This window comes from Acinonyx jubatus, chromosome B2 (genome assembly GCF_027475565.1).
Source record: "Acinonyx jubatus isolate Ajub_Pintada_27869175 chromosome B2, VMU_Ajub_asm_v1.0, whole genome shotgun sequence".
In the NCBI taxonomy this organism is placed as follows: domain Eukaryota; kingdom Metazoa; phylum Chordata; class Mammalia; order Carnivora; family Felidae; genus Acinonyx; species Acinonyx jubatus.
The window spans coordinates 22,136,094-22,156,460 of NC_069385.1; positions in this window are offsets into that span (position 1 = coordinate 22,136,094).

A 20,367-nucleotide genomic window follows, 5' to 3' on the forward strand; every position below is an offset into this window, starting at 1 on the left:
TGAAAGATCTATAAAATTGATAAGCCTTTAGTGAGGCTGAGAAAAGGAGGAGGAGGATACAAATTCTTAATATCACAAAAAAGAGGTATCACTTCACATCCTTTGGACATTTAATAATAAAGGAATACTTTGAACTCAATGCCCACGCCTATACTATTAAAGAAATAAAATAATTGCATTTCAAAACAGCACCATGCCAAGATGGATTTACTGGTGAGTTCTGCCAAACATTTAAGGGAGAAATTATGCCGTTCTCTACAATCACATTCAGAGGATAGAAGCAGAGGGAATATTTACTAATTTATTCTGTGAGGCCAGCATTACTCTAATATCAAAACCAGACAAAGACATTACACAAAAACTACAGATCAGTATCTCTCGTGAACATAGATTCAGAAATCCTTAGCAAATCAAATCCAACAATCCTTTTTTTTTTTTTTTTTAATTTTAGAGAAAGAGCATGAGCAGGGGAAAGGGGCAGAAGGAGAGACAGAGAGAGAGAAAGAGAGAAGTCTGAAGTAGACTCCATGCCTAGTGTGGAGCTCAAAGCAGGGCTCGATCCCACAACCCTAGGATCATGACCTGAGCCAAAATCAAGAGTCGGACATTAAACCCAAGTGCCCCAAACCAACAATCCTTAAAAAGTCATATACCATGACTAAAAGGGGATTATCCCAAGTATGCAAAATTGGTTCAACATTTGAGAAAATCAATTAATGTAATCCATCACATGAACAAGCTAAAGAAGAAAAAGCAGATGATTTATCAGTAGATGCAGAAAAAGCATTTGACAATATCCAATACCCATTATGATCAACACACACACACACACACTTCCAACAAATTAGGAATAGTGGGGAACTTCCTCAACTTGGTAAAGAATATCTGCAAAAGCCTGCAGCTAACATCATACTTAATGGTGAGAAAGTAAAAGCTTTCCCATTAAGATCGAAAACAGGCAAGATAGTCTCTTATCATTCCTTTTCAGTATAATACTGGAATTCCTAGCTAATGCAATAAGACAAGGAATAAAAGGTATACAGATTGGGAAGAAAAAACTATCTTTTTTCACACATGGTACAATCATCTATATAGAAAATCCAAAAAAAAAAATAAATAAAAAAACCTGGGACTAATAAATGAGTAATAGCAAGGTTACAGACTATAAGGCTAATATATGAAAGTGCATTGCTTTCCTATATGGCAGCAGTTGAACAAGTGGAGTGTGAAACTAAAAACATCTTCCCCTCAATTTTGCTGTGAACCTAGAACTGCTCTAAAAGAATAAAGCCTTTTAAAATAATATTGTTGAAAATATGGAATCTGAGTTCAGACAACACTCTTACCTTTCACCTTTTGATTTTTGAAGCGAGTAGTTTATGTCATGGTAACAACAAGCAAACAAAATTTTCTCTCCAGAGAATTTGTTGCTTTAAATCTTATTCTTTCATGTAGAAAAATAGAATTCTTTATTTATGATTTGACATATAACTGGGTAGTAGTCTTTTATGCACAATGAGTAAAATACTTATCACTCACAAATGGATGTTGTTTATTTTTAATGTTAAAAAGTAGATGTGTAAGAGGTTTGGGGTGCCTGGGTGGCTTAGTTGGTTAGGTATCAGACTCTTGATGTCAGCTCAGGTCATGATCTCATTGGCCATGAGATTGAGCCCCCCTTTGAGCTCTGCACTGGATGTGAAGCCTGCTTGGGATTCTCTCTCCTCCTCTCTCTTCCCCTCCCCTGCTTGCATGTGTGCCCTTGCGAACATTCTTTCTCTCTCCCAAGGGAGAAGCAAAAGGATATATAAGAGGTTGGGGACACAAGGGGGTTGTGAAAAAGGAGGTGGGGTGTGCTTATAAAAGGACATGAGGGATCCTTGTGGTGATGGAACTGTTCGGTACCTTGTATGGTGATATATGCATGAGCCTAAGGTAATAAAGTTCTGTAGAACCAAGTACGTACACAAATAAGTATAATGAATCTGGGGAAATCTCAAAAGATCAGTGGATTGTATTAATACAAATATGTAGTGATTGTGATATTCTGCTTTAGCTTTGTGAAATGTTATCATTGGGGGAAACCGTAAAGGGACTCAAATCTCTCTTAAAATTCATGTGGGAATCTGTAGTTACCACAGTAAAATTAAAAATGCATGTACAACTGTTACATAAAACTAATAAATGACTTTTATTTATTTATTTTTTTGTTTTTAGGTTTCTGCCTCGTTGATAAGTCATCATTGGCTTTGTAAGTTGACATTTTAATTTATTCATTCTCCACCCTCAACATTCTGTATTTTCTGATTATAAGAGTACTTTTCTAGAGAACCTGGAGCAAAACTTTATCATTTGGTTCTTACATTATTTTAAGGGCCGTTTCACTTTTTCTGATACCATTAGGTGATAGTTATTTTGAGGAAGTTTGCATTACACATCTTGGGCTAGGGCCTTCTGTGTCTTTGGAGTGACTTCCTATCAGGGTTATGATTAGAAGGAGTAAAGTGCCATCTGTGGAGTTGAGGTTGTATGTACATCTCTCCCATTAGACATCACAGCCTGCACCCAGAACATCTTTGTGGCGGATGATAAGAGGGGCACAGCACCCTGGGAGAAAGCCACAAGTGTAAGTGGTTTGACTAGTGAGGAAAAATAAATTCTGCTTCATTTACCTGTGAAAATCTGGCAATTCGATTAAATGAGGGCAGGATTCTAGACTGGGAATCTGAGAATATGACTTTATTCCTATTTTATCGTTTGAAGTAGCTCTCTTGCTGTTCTATAACTTTTTCTTTGTTGTGTATTGGAAAAAAAAATTGAGAGCTCCTGTTATGATGGTAGGTTTTTGGGTTTTTTTAATTCCATGAAATGCAAACATTTGAAATAGGAAAATTTGAATAAACATTTTTAACCTGGAAAAGAAATTATTCTCTGTGTCACAGAAAACATTTGACATTATTAAATGGGTTTTACTTGGCCAATTTCTTAGAAAAGAGACTGTGTTGCCAGTATGGAAAAATAAGGTTATGAACCATAATGTGCAATCAATAGTTTTGATTTATGCATGTTGTCATTTTGATGAAGAACTGAAATATGTTAAACTAATTTTAAAGACCTCTTTGAGAAACATTGTGTGAAGATGATTTCGTTTTTCATAATGTTAGCAGTGGAGGATGATATTGTTGCAAGGTAACATACTGGGGATTTGCATTCTCAGACGGTGTCTAAATTAGTTTGAATCTTGTTCTAACAAGTTTTGTTTCACCTATTTTCAGGCCACTAGGAAGACACACACCTCTTAATACAGTTTTCCCCAAAGTATATGCCTTAGTATACTCATTCCTTTGGATGTTATATGGGAAAGGGACCTATAGTCATGTAAATTCAGGGGAAAAAAACCTTAGTAAAAATTAGACTTACTTCCAAGAACTGATTATCTAAAAGAGCCTATGGTCTGTGTTATTTTTAAAACGTATTTCCCAATATAACTCCATATATACTGTAGAATTGGGGCTCTATGAAACATTTTTGAGGAAATAGTGCTTTAAAATTTAGGAAATTGATAACAATGACAGGATCTATTGTACATTTTTCACAATGATAGCGGAAGAGAATAAGGACATTTGAGCTAGAATAGAAGAAATAGAACATAAAAAGACTGTTGAAGTATCTTAAAACAGTTGACATACAATTATAATAAATAATATAATTATAATATATAATTATAATTAAAATTATATAATTATAAATATAGTAAATAATTATAAATATAGTTATAAAACATAATTTCTAAAAATCTTGAAAGTAAAAATATGTATTTTTCCTTGTTGTAGTCACCTAATTCCCACATTACTCTTTCTCATTCCTTGAGGATTTAGCTCCTGGCTCACTGTCCTCCTCTCCAAGACTCTTGTGTCCTAATTCTTGGTGATTTTATGGACACTTTGGGGTCCTTCCAATACCTTGATTTCTCAGTTCCTTAACTTTCTCTCTTTCAGTGATCTTGTCTCCCAGACTACTTTGGTCCTGTCCCTCCCCATGGTGATATTGCAAACTTAGTCATTAGCAATAACTGTTTCCCTCCATGATCTTGAGTTCAAGAATCCCATTCTCCACCAGTCCCTGCTCCCAAATTTTTAATTCCATCTAGATATTTGCTTATTCAGTGTAAATAGCCTCTACCCTGTCATTAAAATTACCTGTTTATCCCCTTCTCTTATCCTTCCTTCTTTGCTTTACTTTACCCCCTTCTCTTATCCCTCCTTCTTGCTTTACTTTTTAGATACTTTGCTATCTAAACCCCAAAGACTTTGTCTCTTCCATGCCTTTAGCTGCACAGCTAGTCCTAGCTGGAGAAAAGTGATCAGCCATGCTCACTAGTCTTATTTTAACTATTTTGATTATTAACCTCAGTGGTCCCCTAATGTTTTCAGGCAATTTGGGCAATTAATTCCTAGGAAGACATTTAAAACCTATTTCTCTATAAACTTGCAGTTCCTCTTCTTCTGTTTTCCCTTTCACCTGATGACTCTGTTTTCTTTATCACTGATAAAATAGAAATACTCAAAAGAGAACTTCCATAAGTGCCCATCGTCACATATACCCCTACTACCCGCACCATACATTCTGCATTCTCTTCTTCCTCTCTGGGTGAACTGCCCAAATCCAATCTAAAGCTTACTCTTCTACTTATGTTCTTATATTCTATTTCCTTTCACCTACTCAAGGATATTGCTGTAGCAGTTGTCCCTTCACCCCCCTGAGTTATGGATTTCCTGCCTCTTTTACTTAAAAAAAATTATTTACTTCCCATTCTCCCTAGTTACCAATCCATTTCATTTCCATTTTCTTCTACACAATCTTTCAGTCTTTCTGTCCATTCTGTCTTGATCCCATTTCAGTCTGGACTGATTCTCATCATTCTACCAAAACTGTCTTAAATGTCACCAGTGACCTCCATGTTGCAAATCTCACAGTTCTCAGCCCTCATTTTACCTGACCTACCAGTATCGTTGACCCTGTCAATCATGCACCTCCCTAGCGTTCTGAGTCTCCACACTTTCCCAGCTGCCTTCCAGTTACCATGACCACTCGTATCAGTCTTCCTTGCAGATATCTCTTCATTGCCCTGACTTCCAAACACTGGGTGACCCAGGACAGTTCCTACACTGTTTCTCTGCCTACACTTACTCCTAGCTAAGCTGGTTCAGTTTCATGGCTTTAACTACACATATATGCTGATATCTACCAAATTTATATCTCCATTGTGAACCTCTCTCCTGAACTCCAAATTTAAATACCCAATTGCTGAATGTCTAACAGGCATACCAAACCTAATATGTCTACAGTTAGGTTCCTCTCCACTCTCAACTAAACTTTCCTCTTCCTTAGTCTTTTTCATCTCTGTAAATGGCAACTCTATCACTCATAAATATTAACTCTGTTACTCTATTTTCTCACACCACACTCTTTGACACCATTGTCATTTCTTCTTTATCTCACCTTCTGTTTATCTAGCTGTCAGGAAATACTGTTAGCTCTACCTTAGATATATCCAGAAGATGACTGCTTCTCACCATTTCTTCCACTCTCATACTGGTCCAAACCATCATCATTCATCATCTTTTTATTAAAATAGGCTCCTTACTGTTCTCCCTGCCTTTTTTTTTTTTTTTTTTTTGAGAGAGAGAGAGCTCAAGGGGGGAAGGGCAAGTGGAGAGAGGGAGAGAGAATCTCAAGCAGGCTCCACACGCAGTGAGGAGCCCTATGTGGGGCTCAGTCTCACAACTGTGAGATCATGACCCGAGCCAAAATCAAGAGCCGATGCTTAACCTGCTCAGCCAGGCACTCCATGGTCTTTCTGCTTTCATACTTTTTCTCCTATAATCCATTTTCCAAAGAGCAGCCAGATAAATTATTTAAAACTCTAAGTCTGGTCACGTTACTTTTCTGCTCCAATGCCTCAGTGCCTCTCTTTATAGAGGTTTATCATCTTCTACATGATATGGGCCCCCATTACCTCTGACCTAACCTTCTACTGCTCCCCCTCACTCACTGCTTTACCCATATCAGTATTCTTCTTCCAAGTTAGGGTTTTGCAGTTATTGTTGCCACAAGAAGCCATAAGACTTGCTTCTTTACCTCCTTCAGGTATTTGCTAAATTGTCATCTCCTCACGTAGGCCTTCCCTGACCAGCCTGTTTTGTTTTTGTTTTGTTAAACATTTTTTAAGTTTATTTATTTATTTGGGGTGGGGGCAGGGAGGGAGAAGGAGAGAGAGAATCCCAAGCAGGCTTCTTTCAGTCAGCACAGAGCCTGACATGGGGCTTGATTTCACAAACCATGAGATCATGACCTGAGCTGAAATCAAGAGTTGGACGCTTAACCAACCAAGCTATTTAGGTTCCCCAGCCTATTTTGAATTGCCGTTATTTCTCCCTCCCTTTACTCTCTTAATGGTCTTTTATCTCTTAAGTACTTTAGTTTTTAATCACCATCTAATATATATTTTATTTGTCTTCCTTTCATTCAAAGATGAACTCCACAAGTGGAACAGGGGAAAGGGATTATGTAGTAGTTACTGACTTTGTCTAATATGCCCTTCTGTTGTTGCCTCCTGACTCACAAAGATGGGTAAGTGACTCGCATTGAGGCAGTTTTTGTATCTTGTCCTTCTGCTTTTCTAGTCCTAGGATGGGCATGTGATCCAAGCCAGGCCAACTGGAATTTTTCCATGGGATTTGGATTTTTTTCTGCTGGAAGTGGCAATAAATAAATAATTCATATCTTGCCATGGATCCCCTTAACTGTTAACAAACCATTAGACGAAAGATAAGTACAGCCATACACTATAATACCTTTGGAAGACTTACAAAAATTGCCCATATACTAGGTTACCAAAATGTGTGTATATATATCAGAGAAATAGAGAGGAAAATAAGAAAAATTTAAGTGAACATGATATAAAGTTCTATATAAATAAGCTTTAAAACTTTTAGTGATTAAGATGCTAAAGATTATTTTGACTTGGTTTGCCTGTCAGATTGATTCTTCTTAATGTTCATGTAATAGTTACTTCCATGCTACATAACTTCCACAGCTCAGAAAGGTAAAATAGATATATTGATTTATATAACCGTCGTTAAAATGTAATGGCCAACACAAAACTTTTAAAATATTGTTAGGAGAATAAATGTAAAGTCTACAAATAAGATTTTAAAATGAACTGTCTACTCTAACCAATTGGACTTGCCCTGAGTACAAAAATGATTCAGTATTTGGGAATCTTCTGGAAAAACTACACCATATTAATAATTTTTTTAAATGTGAACTTAGAGTTTTGTGGGACATTTGACAACATTAAACACCCATTTCTGGTCATCCCTTAGGAATAGTACTTTCTTATTTTGGATATAAAATATTTGTTTTGAATCTTAACACATTTATTAATAGCAAAGGTCACAAACATTTCCATCAAAATCAAGAGTAGTGACATGATGTCTGCTAACATGGGTAGTAGAAGTTCTAGCCAGTCAGTGAGACAGACAAGTAACAAGTATAGTTATTAGAAGAAGAGATAACGCTAAAATCTGTAGGCAATATGATGATAGACCTATACAGTTCTGAAAGTGAATTATGAAACTTTTAGAATTAATGCAATTACATAAAGTAGAGATGATACGTATACATTTAGTGGCAATAATTGGAAGCTTAAGATAATAGGTTCATTTCTTATGGCTAGCAAGAAACTGACATATTGAGAATAATGCAAATAAAAAATGTGTATTTTCAGAATTTCCTACAGTAAGTATATGTAGCTTTGTTACCAGAAAATAAGTAGTAAGATCTTAAGAAAGCTGAATATATTTTCAGTATTTAGAGGTAAGAAAATTCTGTTGCAGGAGCTCAAGCTCAACTGAGTTTTGTTTAGTTGTAGGCTTTTCCAGATAACTCAGTAAGGGAATTTTAAATGCTTGATTTGAGAACTTCAGTTAGATGAAACATGATTAAAAAGCATCCAAAATCTCAATCATCTATATGTTTCTAAGTATTACAGGGAGAAAAACTAGGTTTGAAATTTCTTCTAAGAACATACTTCATTTTCTTTTTCAATGCTTTGATTAAAAGCTCTTAGGTAAAAATGAATAGATCTTGATACTTTTAGTAAATGGCTCATAATACCATTTTGTTACTGAGGACTTGGAGTGTTCTATCATAATTTAGTTCCAAAAGCTCCCTTTTTTTTTAAGAGCTATAAATTAGAGAGCAGACAGCATGGAGAGCACAAATTTTAGAATGAGTGTAACCTGGCTTGAATTCTAGCTGTAATGTCAGTAAGTACATGATTGTGAGCAAGTTAACCTTTCTTAGTCACAAGTTGTCTTTTATAAAACTGAAATAATAATAGCTATGAGGATTATGAGGATTAATTGAGGTGATAGACCTGGTCATTAGCAACATTCAGTAACAATCCTTTAATTCTATATTTTTCAGTATTATAATTTGAGATACTAGTAATTATTTTACAATGTACTTTATAGAGAAGGCAGCCTCTTATTATTTATATCCCAAATTTTGAAAACTTCTCTATTTCTGTGGAAGAGAAAATGACTAAGAGACATGGGCTGCTCTGTAATGTGACCCCAGACAAGTCACTTTTTGTAGTTTCTGAGCTTTTTGGTAATATCTATATCTTAGTGATGTGGAGAGGATGAAATGAGGTAATGCAGATTTTTCAGTACTTATTTGTAAATATAAAGCACTAATACAAATGTAAGCAATTGGAACTTCAAACTGAGGGGACTTTCATGACTTCCAGCCATGAGGTAGTAACAGGAACTTGATTCATTTTCCAGCCTTAAACAACCAAAAAACAAAATGGAACCAATAAAAGCCCATAAAAATTTAAAATAGGTTTTCACACATTGGGCAACTAGCCGTATACTATCATGAACGCTGAGAGAAGGAAAACAAATGATGTGCCCACGGCCACAGTGTAAGAAGAGGAAACCAAACACAGATCAGTGGTCACCATGAATTGAAGTAATAGAGTTGGGAATTCAGGGAGGCAGGTGCCGCTAGAATTTGTAGGACAGAGTGCCAGAAAAGAGAGTTGCACAAAGAGAACACGGAACACTGGAGTCTTTAGCTGAGTGCTGATTAGTGCATGCATGTAAGAGAAATACCCAAGGCTGAGAAAAGAACCACTAGGAAGGCAAATGTAGTTCACAGCGTAGGGAAGAATGTGTCCCAGCAGAGTAGAAAACCCTTTGTAGTATAAGTGGCATAAAGTGGAGTACTCAGAAGGGTATTGCCTCAGTAGTAAGGGAAAATTAGCTCTAGAGTAAAGGTTGCTTTGATCCTTTCTTTAAAAAAAAATCCTGGAAGTAAAGCATTAAAGAGGAATCATAAACTTTTTTGGTAAAGGAAAAGATAGAAAATATTTTAGGCTTTACAGGCCATATGATCTCTGTTGCAGCTACTAAGCTCTGCCATTGTAATGTTAAAGCAGCCATAGACAATACATAAGTGAATGAGGATGGCCAAATTCTAGTAAAACTTCATTTACAGAAATAGGCTGTGGGCCAGATTTGGCCTGTGGGCCACAATTTGCAGACTCTCCATTCTTAAAGGTCAAATTGTTTTTAGTAGTTTAACTTCATCCCAGAACAAAGCTCAAGAATATTTAAAGAAATACAAAATATCTGGCACCTAAAAAGGTAAAGTGCGCAGTATCTAGTATTCAATCAAAATTTACTAGATATGTCAAGGAACAGGAAAATTCATTGGTGAAGAGAAAAATAAGTCAATACAAATAGACTCAGAGATGATAGATTTTAATAAAGATATTAAACTTAAACAGATTTTTAAAGATTTAGTAAACAGCTTTACTAAACAAAGATATTAAAATAGTTATTTTATACATATGCTCAAGATTGTAGAGGACAGAACTGGTTTAAGGAGAGATACAAAATCTATAAAAACAAAAATACAAGTTGAACTTCTAGAGGCAACATAAACATCTTAAATGGAATATACACTGGATAGGAGTAATAGCAGACCAGACACTGAAGAAAGACTTTGTGAACTTGAAGATAAAAAGCATTAGAAATTATACAAAATAAAACACACTGAAAACACCACATCAGTGAGCTTTGGGACAACTTCAGTCAAATATATGTATAAGTGGAGTCTCCAAAGGAGGAAGGTAATAGAAAAAATATTTAAAGAAATAATGGCTGAAAGTTTGCTAAATTTTATGGAAATGATAAGCCCACAAATCTTAGAGGTTTGGTGAATACCAGCAGTTACCAAAAAACAGGAAGAAAATTACATCAGAGTACACCACAATCAAATACTTTAAAACCAATAATAAAGATTTCAAAGGAGAGAACAGGACACTATACATTTAGAGGAACAAAGAACGACAGTAGACTTTTCACCAAAAGCAATGCAAGCCAGAAGACAGTGGAACAACATAATTTAAGTAATGAAAGAAAGGTAGTAAAAGACTGTTTTAGTCCTGTAAAAGCTGAAAGAATTCACTGCTACTATACCCACACTATAAGAAATGTTACAGGAAACCATAAGGAAGAAGGAAAGTAATACTATATCGAAACAAAGAACATCAGAAATGAGTAAATATATAAATTTTTTCAACTTAAATATTTTTTAAAAAGATTGTTTTAACCAAAAATAGTAACAATGTAGTTGAGGTTTATAACATGTAAAATGTATTGACAACAATTGCACAAAGGTCAGAATTGGAAAAATTGAAATGTAATACAAACCTTTTATACTCTATGTGAAGAGGTATAATATCCCTTGAAGGTACATTGTGTTAAGGATATGACTGTAAACCCTAAATCAACCACTAAAACCTCAAAAGAGTTATAAGCTAAAGGAGATAAAATTAAATCAGAAAAAAATAGTCCAAAAGAAGACAGAAAAGCAAAGGAAAGGGGAAATGGAGAACAGATAGGACAAATACAAAACAAACAGCAAGATGAACATTTCAGCCTACCTATATCAATAATCATATTAAGTATAAATGGTTTAAACACTCTAGTTAAAAGACAGTGAATGTCAGCTTAGATTTTTTTTTTTTTTAAGAAAATGAATTAACTATATGCTGTCTGCAAAACAATGTACTTCATATAGCTAAAGACACAATTAGGTTATAATGTAAAGGATACAAAACAATAATACTAACCTTTTTTTAAGCCTTGACTTAAAACCTCTAAGTAGAAATGAGAGCAAAAAATACTGCCAGGTATAAAGATGATTTTCATAATGATAAAGTGCTAAACTGAAGACATAATCTTAAGTGTTTATACACCTAATAATAAAGTTTTACTATACATAAAGAGAAATAGATAAATCCACAATTACAGTCAGATTTCAATACCCTTCTCAATAGATGATAGATCAACTAGATAGAAAATCAGTAGGGATAGAGAAGACTTGAACAGCACTGTCAACCAACTTGACCTAATTGACATTTATAGAGTACTCTACACACCACGTTTAAGTACACCCAGAACATTTACTAAGATGGACCATATTCTAGGTAAGAAAATGAGTAAATTAATTTTTTTTTAAATTCTAATCATACAAAGAATATCTCCTGCCCATAAAGGAATTAGTACAGAAAGGTATCTGGAAAAATATTTTCGAATGTAACAACACACTTCCAAACAACCCAGGAGCACATTCTAGGCCATACAAGATACTTTAAGTTTAAAAGAATAGAAATTATACAAAGTATGTTCTCAGACTACAACAGAATTAAATTGCAAGTTAATAACAGAACAATAGCTGGAAAATTCTCCAATAGAACACTTCTCCAATAAATAGCACACTTCTAAATAATCCATAGGTCAGAGAAGCCTCATGAAACCTTAAAAATATTTTAAACTAAAAGAAAATACAGCTTATAAAAATTGGGGGTAGGGGAGGAAGCTAAAACAGTGCTTAGAGGGAAATTTATAGTATTAAATGCATGTATTAGAAATAATATCTAAAATCAATAACCTAAATTTCCACTTTATGAAGCTAGAGAAAGAAGAGCAAATTAAACTGAAAGCAAGTAGAAGAAAATAAATAAAAATTAGGGAAGTCAATAGAGTTGAAAAATAGGAAAACGAGAGAAAATCAAAACAAAAAATGGTTCTCTCAACAAGATCAAAAAAATAAAACTATAACCAGATTGGCCAAAGAAAAAAAGAAGATCTAGATTACCAGTGTCAGTAATGAAAGAGGGTTCATGACTACTGATCTCATGATATTATAGGGCGAATAAGGGAATACTACAATCAGTCTCTGCCTACAAATTTGATAACAGATGAAATGGGAAAAACCAAAAAACAAAAAACCCCACAACTTTCCAGAAAAGAAAATGCACCCGGCCCAAATGGTTGGGCTGGTGACTTTTGCCAAATAACCCATGTGACAAAAAATGAAAAAGGAAATTGGAAAGTATTTTCAACTGAATTGGAATGAAAACATATTTCCAAATAACTAGGATGCAACTATAGCAGTGCTTAGAGGGAAATTTATAGCACTATGTGCCCATGTTAGAAAAGAACAGTCTCAAAGTAATGGCTGAAGGTAAGGGATTGTCAAAATTGTCTTCAAATTTGTGGATGTCTTTTATTAAACATGTTTGTTTCATGTTGGAGGAGACAATACTGGTGGTTATAAAAAGGCAACTCTTGGCCCTTGATAGGGAAGCAATAACCATTAGACTTGCCCTGCTGGGAGCTGAGTTTCTTTAATGAGGCATGTTCCCTTAGATATACTCTAATTTTTTTTTTTTGTAAGTAATCCCTGGGTGGGGCTCAAAGTCACATGTATATCAACTGAGCCAGGTGTCCCTCCCTTAGATATTCTTAAAAGCTCTTCCCAACTATTAATTTCTGAGATAAATGGTAGTGAAGTAAAAAAGCATATATATTTCTCAATGTTAATAGGCTATACATTAACATGCACATTTAAACTGATGTATTATATAGTAGGTAATATAAGAATGACCAGTAATTTTAAAAATCACAGAACTGTAGAATTAGAGCCTTAAGTGGTGTTTAGTCAAACAGCAGTGGCCTCAACTCCCTGCCTCTTTTAATATATTAAAAAAAAATTTTTTTTTTAAGGGAAATGCATTTAAGTTTGCAAATAAACAAAAGCAGTGCATGAGAACTAAGGTACTGAAAGGCATATTCAGAGTTCAGAGAAAATTTCATCAAGCTCAGGGACAATCACTAACATTCTAGATGTGATTTTGTACTAGGTAAAATGTTGGATAAATGTCACTTCTCTCCACAGCCTTTTCTGGCTCTACCAGACTTAGTGGCCACAGTATTCTGTACACTCTGTACTGTAACATCTACATACTACCAACTATCGATAAGGTGTTATGAAAAATGAGAACAAGAGTTTAAAAAAAAAAAAAGTTTACCGTTTATCACTGGCAGTCTTTGCCTGTGCTTAAAAAGTCCATCTGTTTTCTTCTAGTGAGCAGAGCAGTGTGAGGGTCAAATGAAATAATATACGTATTCTTTGAAAACTGTAAAGCACTAGCTCTGTGTAACAAATATTCCTATTATGTATTTTTCTCTTCATGTGGTGACTGTCTGCATTTCTGCCTAGCACCAATACATTCTTGCTTAAAATAGTTAAATGGCAAGAAGTAAAGCTGATTGTACAAAAAAACCACATTGCTGCTTTGTAACAGCCAGGGATTTTCTTCAATCAGCTTTTTAAAACACAATTCAATTAGTGCTTCTATTTTGTGTAGTAGCTTATCTTTTATGACAGTTTGATCTGGGTTTATTAGTTGGCCACCTTAAAATATTAGATGCGAGTGGTAAATTTTTAGTGCTAAAGAGAGCTATGTAATCCAGAAGCTGTAAGTTAAATTTTATGTCTTTTTATTGAAAGGAGACATGTTTTTCTCTTTTGACAAGTTTTACATTGGTTTGATTTTCAGCACCATTGATAATAGGTACCGTTATTAAGCATTTATTATATGCTAACACTGCTTTAGGGGCTTTATACTAGTTATTTGATCCTTCACAAACCCTATCAGAAGATATTATTTATGTCTTACAGATGAGGAAACTGAGTGTGCAAATACTAAGTGCTTAATTTACACAGTTACTAAAAGGTGACACTAAAATTTAAATATGGATCTGACACCATAATCCATACTCAAGCACTGCATCCTTGAATGAGTGGGCCAGTGCTTTGGGCTTAGGAGTAGATTGTGATTATTTAATATAGTTATTGTGAGAGAAGTTCGGTGAGCAGTTGTATGCACATATGGTAGCTACATGCAGTGGAAACTGCGTGCGATTGAGAAACTGGATACTTCACAGTGACTCTTCACCTTACCAGCTCTGTGACTTTGGCAAGTCAATTTATTACCTTTCTTAAGCCTGTTTTCCTCACTGAAAAATAGAAACTAATAAAACCACCTATCTCAGGTGGTTGTGATGAAGAGCAAATTGATGTTTGTAGGTGCTTTCAATGCTTTTGACAGGGTATACAAATGAATTGATGGGTGTATTCTGTCATTTGCTATAGACTTTCATTTAAGTAGTAAATTTTCTGAGTGCTTTTAAAAAATAATTTGATTTATAGGAACTTAGTGAGTTTCCAGAGCAGCTCTATTGAATTTAGAGTGATTACATAAGGAAGTTCTACTCAAAAGACTAGCGTTCTTCGATGAGATACTTTGTTTTTGAGGAATGGTTATTTCACAATACCTCGTAATGGAATTCTTGACGGATATTTCTGTCTCCATTTTGGAAGAGTAGAAAGACAGAGAGGCCCAAAGTAGATCAGTGCCAGAGTCAGCTTTGAGGTTCCTAATATAGCTGTCACACTGTGCCTACTAGGAAGCTACCTTTCCTGCGCCATTTAGACTTCTGTATTTTCTAAGCTCATTTCTGTCCCAGCTTGAGAGAAAGTGAAAGTCTTCTCTTGGAGGGCTGTTCAGTACCATGTACAAAATGGCATCTTTGGCAGTCAAATGAATAATCAGTGAACGGATCCCCCCCCCCCGGTCACACTGAAGCTCATAAGATGGGCACGTGGGAAGGTTGTGTTCTGTGTCAAGGAATGAGTTCTCCATACCTTTCATTCCAATATTGTTTATTTTCTTTTTGGTTTAGGAATTTTCAAATTTAACCCATCCACTCCCATGTTTCCTCAGGATTAGTGACAGAAATGGAAGGGGGTGCAACAAAACGAATGCATTTTGTTACAGGCTTTCGTGAAGGTTGTGTCAAAGAAGCGGCTCAGAATTCAGTGGGGACTTTAGAAACCTTTTAATCAAATCTGTTCAACAGAGGTAACCAATCAGGAGAACCCATCTTCCTCTAGCCCCTCTTACCCCCGCCACCCCCCACCCCCAGTCCTCTCACTCCCACAGAGCTGCATAGGGCTCATTCACACACAGACTGTCACATAGGGGTTTGGATTAGCAGTTTGGGTGATTACTCCATTCACATCAAAAGCTAACCCTTCTGTCTCTGTTCACGTTTTTTGTTTCGCAAACAGAATTTACGCAAACTGACTCTTTAGGTTGTGTGGCCTTCACTGGAAATGAGGCCTTGAAGGAAGCCCTAGTAATTACAGCTGTAAATTCACCCTATGGTGGTAGTTTACTAGGTGTGAACCGAGAAGGGCTGCCCACAAAGCCATGTTCCTATCATCATTAGAACTATTAGGTTGAGAATAAAATGTCCCAATAGTTTGGGTACAGTGACACGAAAGAAATTGCAGATTAAGTGAGACCATTGCTTGTGGGGTTGCAGGATGGAAAAAGAAAGGGAGAGTGAGCAGGCGAAGTTTATTTATGGAATGTCAGGGGGCCATTGAGGCTCAGCAGGCCCTAGAAGTGGAGGACTTCCCTCGGTGCTTGTTTTCTCCCTCTGACCTTGGATGAACTAGCGAGCAGTATATTATGCCGGGCGATTGTGCTGGTTTGTCATGGTTAGCATTCTGGACTGTCACTGGAATGTAGGAAACGGATGAATTTGAATTGAACCATGAGGTGGTCTGCCGGGCCCTCTCCTTGTCTCAAGGAAACCTGTCGCTGTTTGTCTGGGCCTGGCCTGATGGAAGCAGTGGAGGGAAAGAGAGGTGGGCCTTTGATCTCTTTGTTGCAGCTGCTCCCTGGGAACTCGCTGAAATCAATGCCCTGTTTTCCTGAAGGAATGAATGGCTCTGCCTAACTAGCTTTGTGAAGCTGTGGGGGAATTCACTGCCTCTGTTTATTGACAGCTGAAAAGGAGCACATGGGGTGGGATGGACCTTCTTGTGAAAACCAGGCGCAGGGAAAATTAGACCTCAATTTAACACAGAGGAATTTGGAAATTCACCCCAAAGGAGACGGTGGTTTCTCATGCTTACATTAGAATTACTCGAGTTTGGGGCTAGTGTGTAATGAACAATGGAGGTTCTGTCACAACTGTGTTATAAGTAGGAATATGGTATGCATAATAAATGATGTTAAGTAGAAGTTGATTCAACACCCTCCTTCTATTTTAAACACAGAAGTAGAGAAAGACAAATATTACCCATGATATAATCGAGTAATTCTTTTATTTTTGCATTCAGAAGAAGAAAAAAACTGACACTTGAAATCAGCATTAATGTAATATTACTGAGTATAAAGAATGTCATTCATTTATGTTCCAGAACATCTTTGAACTTTGTATCTAAATTTCACTCATGCTGCCCATTCCTGCTGCTCTGGATAGTGTGCATTGTGTGGAAATACATTTATTTTTAAAAACTTCTATTTGAATATTGTAACTGAAAGTCTATGCGAAGCATAAATGAAACTAATAGACTACTATTAGCACTTGCAATTAACGCATTTCATAAATCCTAAAATTACTACCTAACTTTTGAGAACACAGCAAGGAAAAAATCTTGAGTTTATCACAAGGAAACATCACCATACCTTCTTTTACATCTCCCCTCGCTTGCTTGATTTCCCAGGAAGAATTTATGGCGTCTTCCTTTGGCCCTGAGCCCTTTGTGCACACCTCTATTCTCGCACTTAACACATTGCCCTGTAGCTCTTTGTTTAGGTGTATTCTTTTAGCTGGAAGTAAAGCAGCTGTGTCGGATTCATTTTTATATCTCCAAGCCCAGCAAAGCTCTTGGCTCAGTGAATGCGAGCTGCATGAATGGGGATTGATAGCTCCCTGTACGTTAGTTTGAATGTAATTACTTATCCAGGCTTCAACTGCAAATACTACGTTTTAGGAAAACTTGATTGATCTATTGTTACCTGATTGGTGCTATGGCTTTTTAAAATCTGTGCTCTATGGAGAATTTCATTAAACACTTTTTTGATTTGGCAAGTTTGTTGAGCAGTCCATCAGCCTCTGAACAGGAAGCATTAAAAAAGTGGATGGCATTGTCCTTTTTAAGTCTAAGCTCTGTTGTCTAATATTCTTTCCTAAAATTAAATCTCAACACAGGGTTTACGTATTTTCAGTATAATGAAAAAGCTTTTAATTTCGAGTTTTGTAGACTTCCACTTGACCACATTTAGTGATGGAGATGGATAAAGCTTCCATTTTACATGATTTAATTCTATGATGTAATGTTAAATAATGCAAAACAAACCATCCTTTGACAGTTTATTTAACCAGATTTACCACTGCTGTATGTTATGAACCCCTTATCAAAGGAAGTCAACACCTTCATTTGTCAGTGAAAAGTGTAAGGGAAATTTTGAGTCTAAAGGACTAACTGCTATGATTTCACAGGGACCCTAGAACAAGCCCAATTCTGAGCTCTTCGCAAGTTAAAACCTATTTCTTTTTAAACCACAGCTTTAAGTGGGAAATAGTTGTCAACATTCTTTGGGAAACAACATCTTAAAATCGTAATGGAAAAATTTAGTAAATGGGGATGGGGGGGTGGTAAGTCATCACAGAAGTACGGTAACTGGCTAATATTTTACTCTCCGTGATATTTTTGTTTTTACCACCAAGATTATTTTTTAAAGAAATCTATTTGGTTGTCTGTTTTTGATTAAAGGTAAGGGTGAAGTTTAAACAGGTTTGCAAATGTGCGAGTTGCGGTAGGAATCTTGTGGAGGAATGGGTATTTGTATGGGTCATACGAATGTGGTGGACTCAGCAGTTTGTGATTCTGCTGAGATTTCAGATTTCTTACCAAATAGGAAAATTACCATGGCCTTGATCATCGATAGACTCTCGCCCCCATAAGTATTAACTTGTAGATAAGAAAGCAGTAAGCATAGCACTTAGGTTTTATAACTTGGCTGCTCTACCCTCTGTTTCTGGAAGTAATTTCATGTGACATCATACCAAGTAGGGAGGGGTAGAGGGTGGAAGGAAACATAGGAAATCAAACCACACTTTTTCATTTTAGCAGTGAGGCATATCTTTGTCCACATTGATAGAACTACTTACAGGCCAAGGAAATAATTTCAGTAAGAATTGTGTTCTAGCTAGGTCTATAGAATCAGGTAACTCCAACTACATGATCCTCCATAAAAGCGCCTTTTCTCAGGCCTGAAGAATGCTATAATGTCTGAGAAGAATAATTTCAAATAATGTGAGTCAAACCTCCAAAATAGGTTTGCGGATCAACACATATTAGGTGTTTGTATTTGCACGTGTGTGTTTATCTCCATAAGCAAACTTCCTTGTAGAAAGACACCAGATACTTCCCTCTTAGATGGCTTCCTGTCCATCGAGACTGACCAAATAAAGCAGCCCTAATACAGGCTTATCTAGTCATTGAAAGGGAAACATCCTCCTTCTTCATTAGATTGAATTACAGGAAAGACTGCTCTGAAATACAGATTTAAAATTACCTTCATTGGGTATGCTTACTGTCAACAAATTCCGCCTTTCAGGCCTCTCTTCTCACAGCAGCCTTGTCTTCAGGGGGTAAAAATGGAATCAAGGAAAGGAGTTTTGTTTGTTTTGTTTTTGGGGTTTTTTTGTTTGTTTTGTTTTGTTTTGGTTTGGTTTGGTTTGGTTTTTGGTGTTTTTGGTTTTTGTTTGCCTGTGCTTGTTTTGGGCCTTTTAATGATCTTTCCTTGCTCCTTAGAATGTTCTCCTCTCCTCCCTACTTCACCTTCAGTCCTGCTCAGGGGCTGGTTTCCTTTTCCCAAAGGATAGGGTTCACGTGTGATACTTTTTAAAAGGTTCTGATTGTTGTCTAATTTCTGCCTGAGGCTGTGAGGTATTTTCACTTGAACTGAGGCCTCTGGAATATAGTTGCAAATACATGCTTGCTCCTTGCTTACCAGGCAGTACTGTTAAGCACTACTCAAATTAATTCATCTAATCCTCAAAAGGCTCTTGTGCCGTAGGTACGGTTATAGTCTCCATTGTACAGGCGAGGAGGACGAGGCAGGGAGAGACTAAACAAATTGCGTGAGGTTTCTAAGTGGCTCCGGTGGCACAAGGATTTGAATCTAGGCATTCTGACACCAGAGCCCATGCTCCTAACCACATCACTGCACTGCCTCTCTAAAAGTAAGACTCCTGTAAAACTTAAAGGCACACGTGTCTCTGGAAGGCTGGAATATGGCACTGTGGCGTGTTGACGAAGAGACATGTTTGATCTTGGCATACCTGGACTAATATTCTGTATATAAATGTCTACTTACTTAGTACCAGTGTGGTTTTTCTCCATGCTTTTTTTTTTTTCCTAACCTTTTGATTTCTCCTCTCTCCCCCCACCCCCGTTCTAGGCTTGCTCTCACGTCTGATGTGGCCTCTGTTTCATGTCACATCTAAAACTTCTCTGTACCTCAGACTTAAAAAGGTAAGTATGTCTCTGCTAAGCCCTCGGACTTCTGCCCAGTCTGCTCTCCCATGGTCAGTCGTGAGTCTGTATTCTCGTTCTTTCCTATGGTAGAGCACACACCAAAGCCTTCTGCTTTTTCCACGGTAGAGGGGGTTATGTTCCCGAAAATGCTTGCTCTCAGAGAATTTGCACTTGAGGAACTTGAGGCTTTGAGGGAAAAATAAGGTTGAGGGATATGAAAACCTATTTTTCACTGTTTAGAAAAAAATCAGGAGAATATGCCAAGAACTATCATTGATACTCATATTAATTTAGAAATAAGGGATATTATACAATTGCTTTTTATTTATCATGACTTGCTCACTAGAAATTTGTGATCTCCCTCTCTGACATTTTCAAAAGATGTTTTAAAATTATCTTAAAAACGGACAAATACATATGGGGGGGAGAATTTGGTGTGTTAGCCTTCATGTAGAATCATACTTAATCTGTTGCCTTTATTACAATTCAGTTTCTAAATCATGCCCTTAAAACCATAATATGAGTGATTCTCCA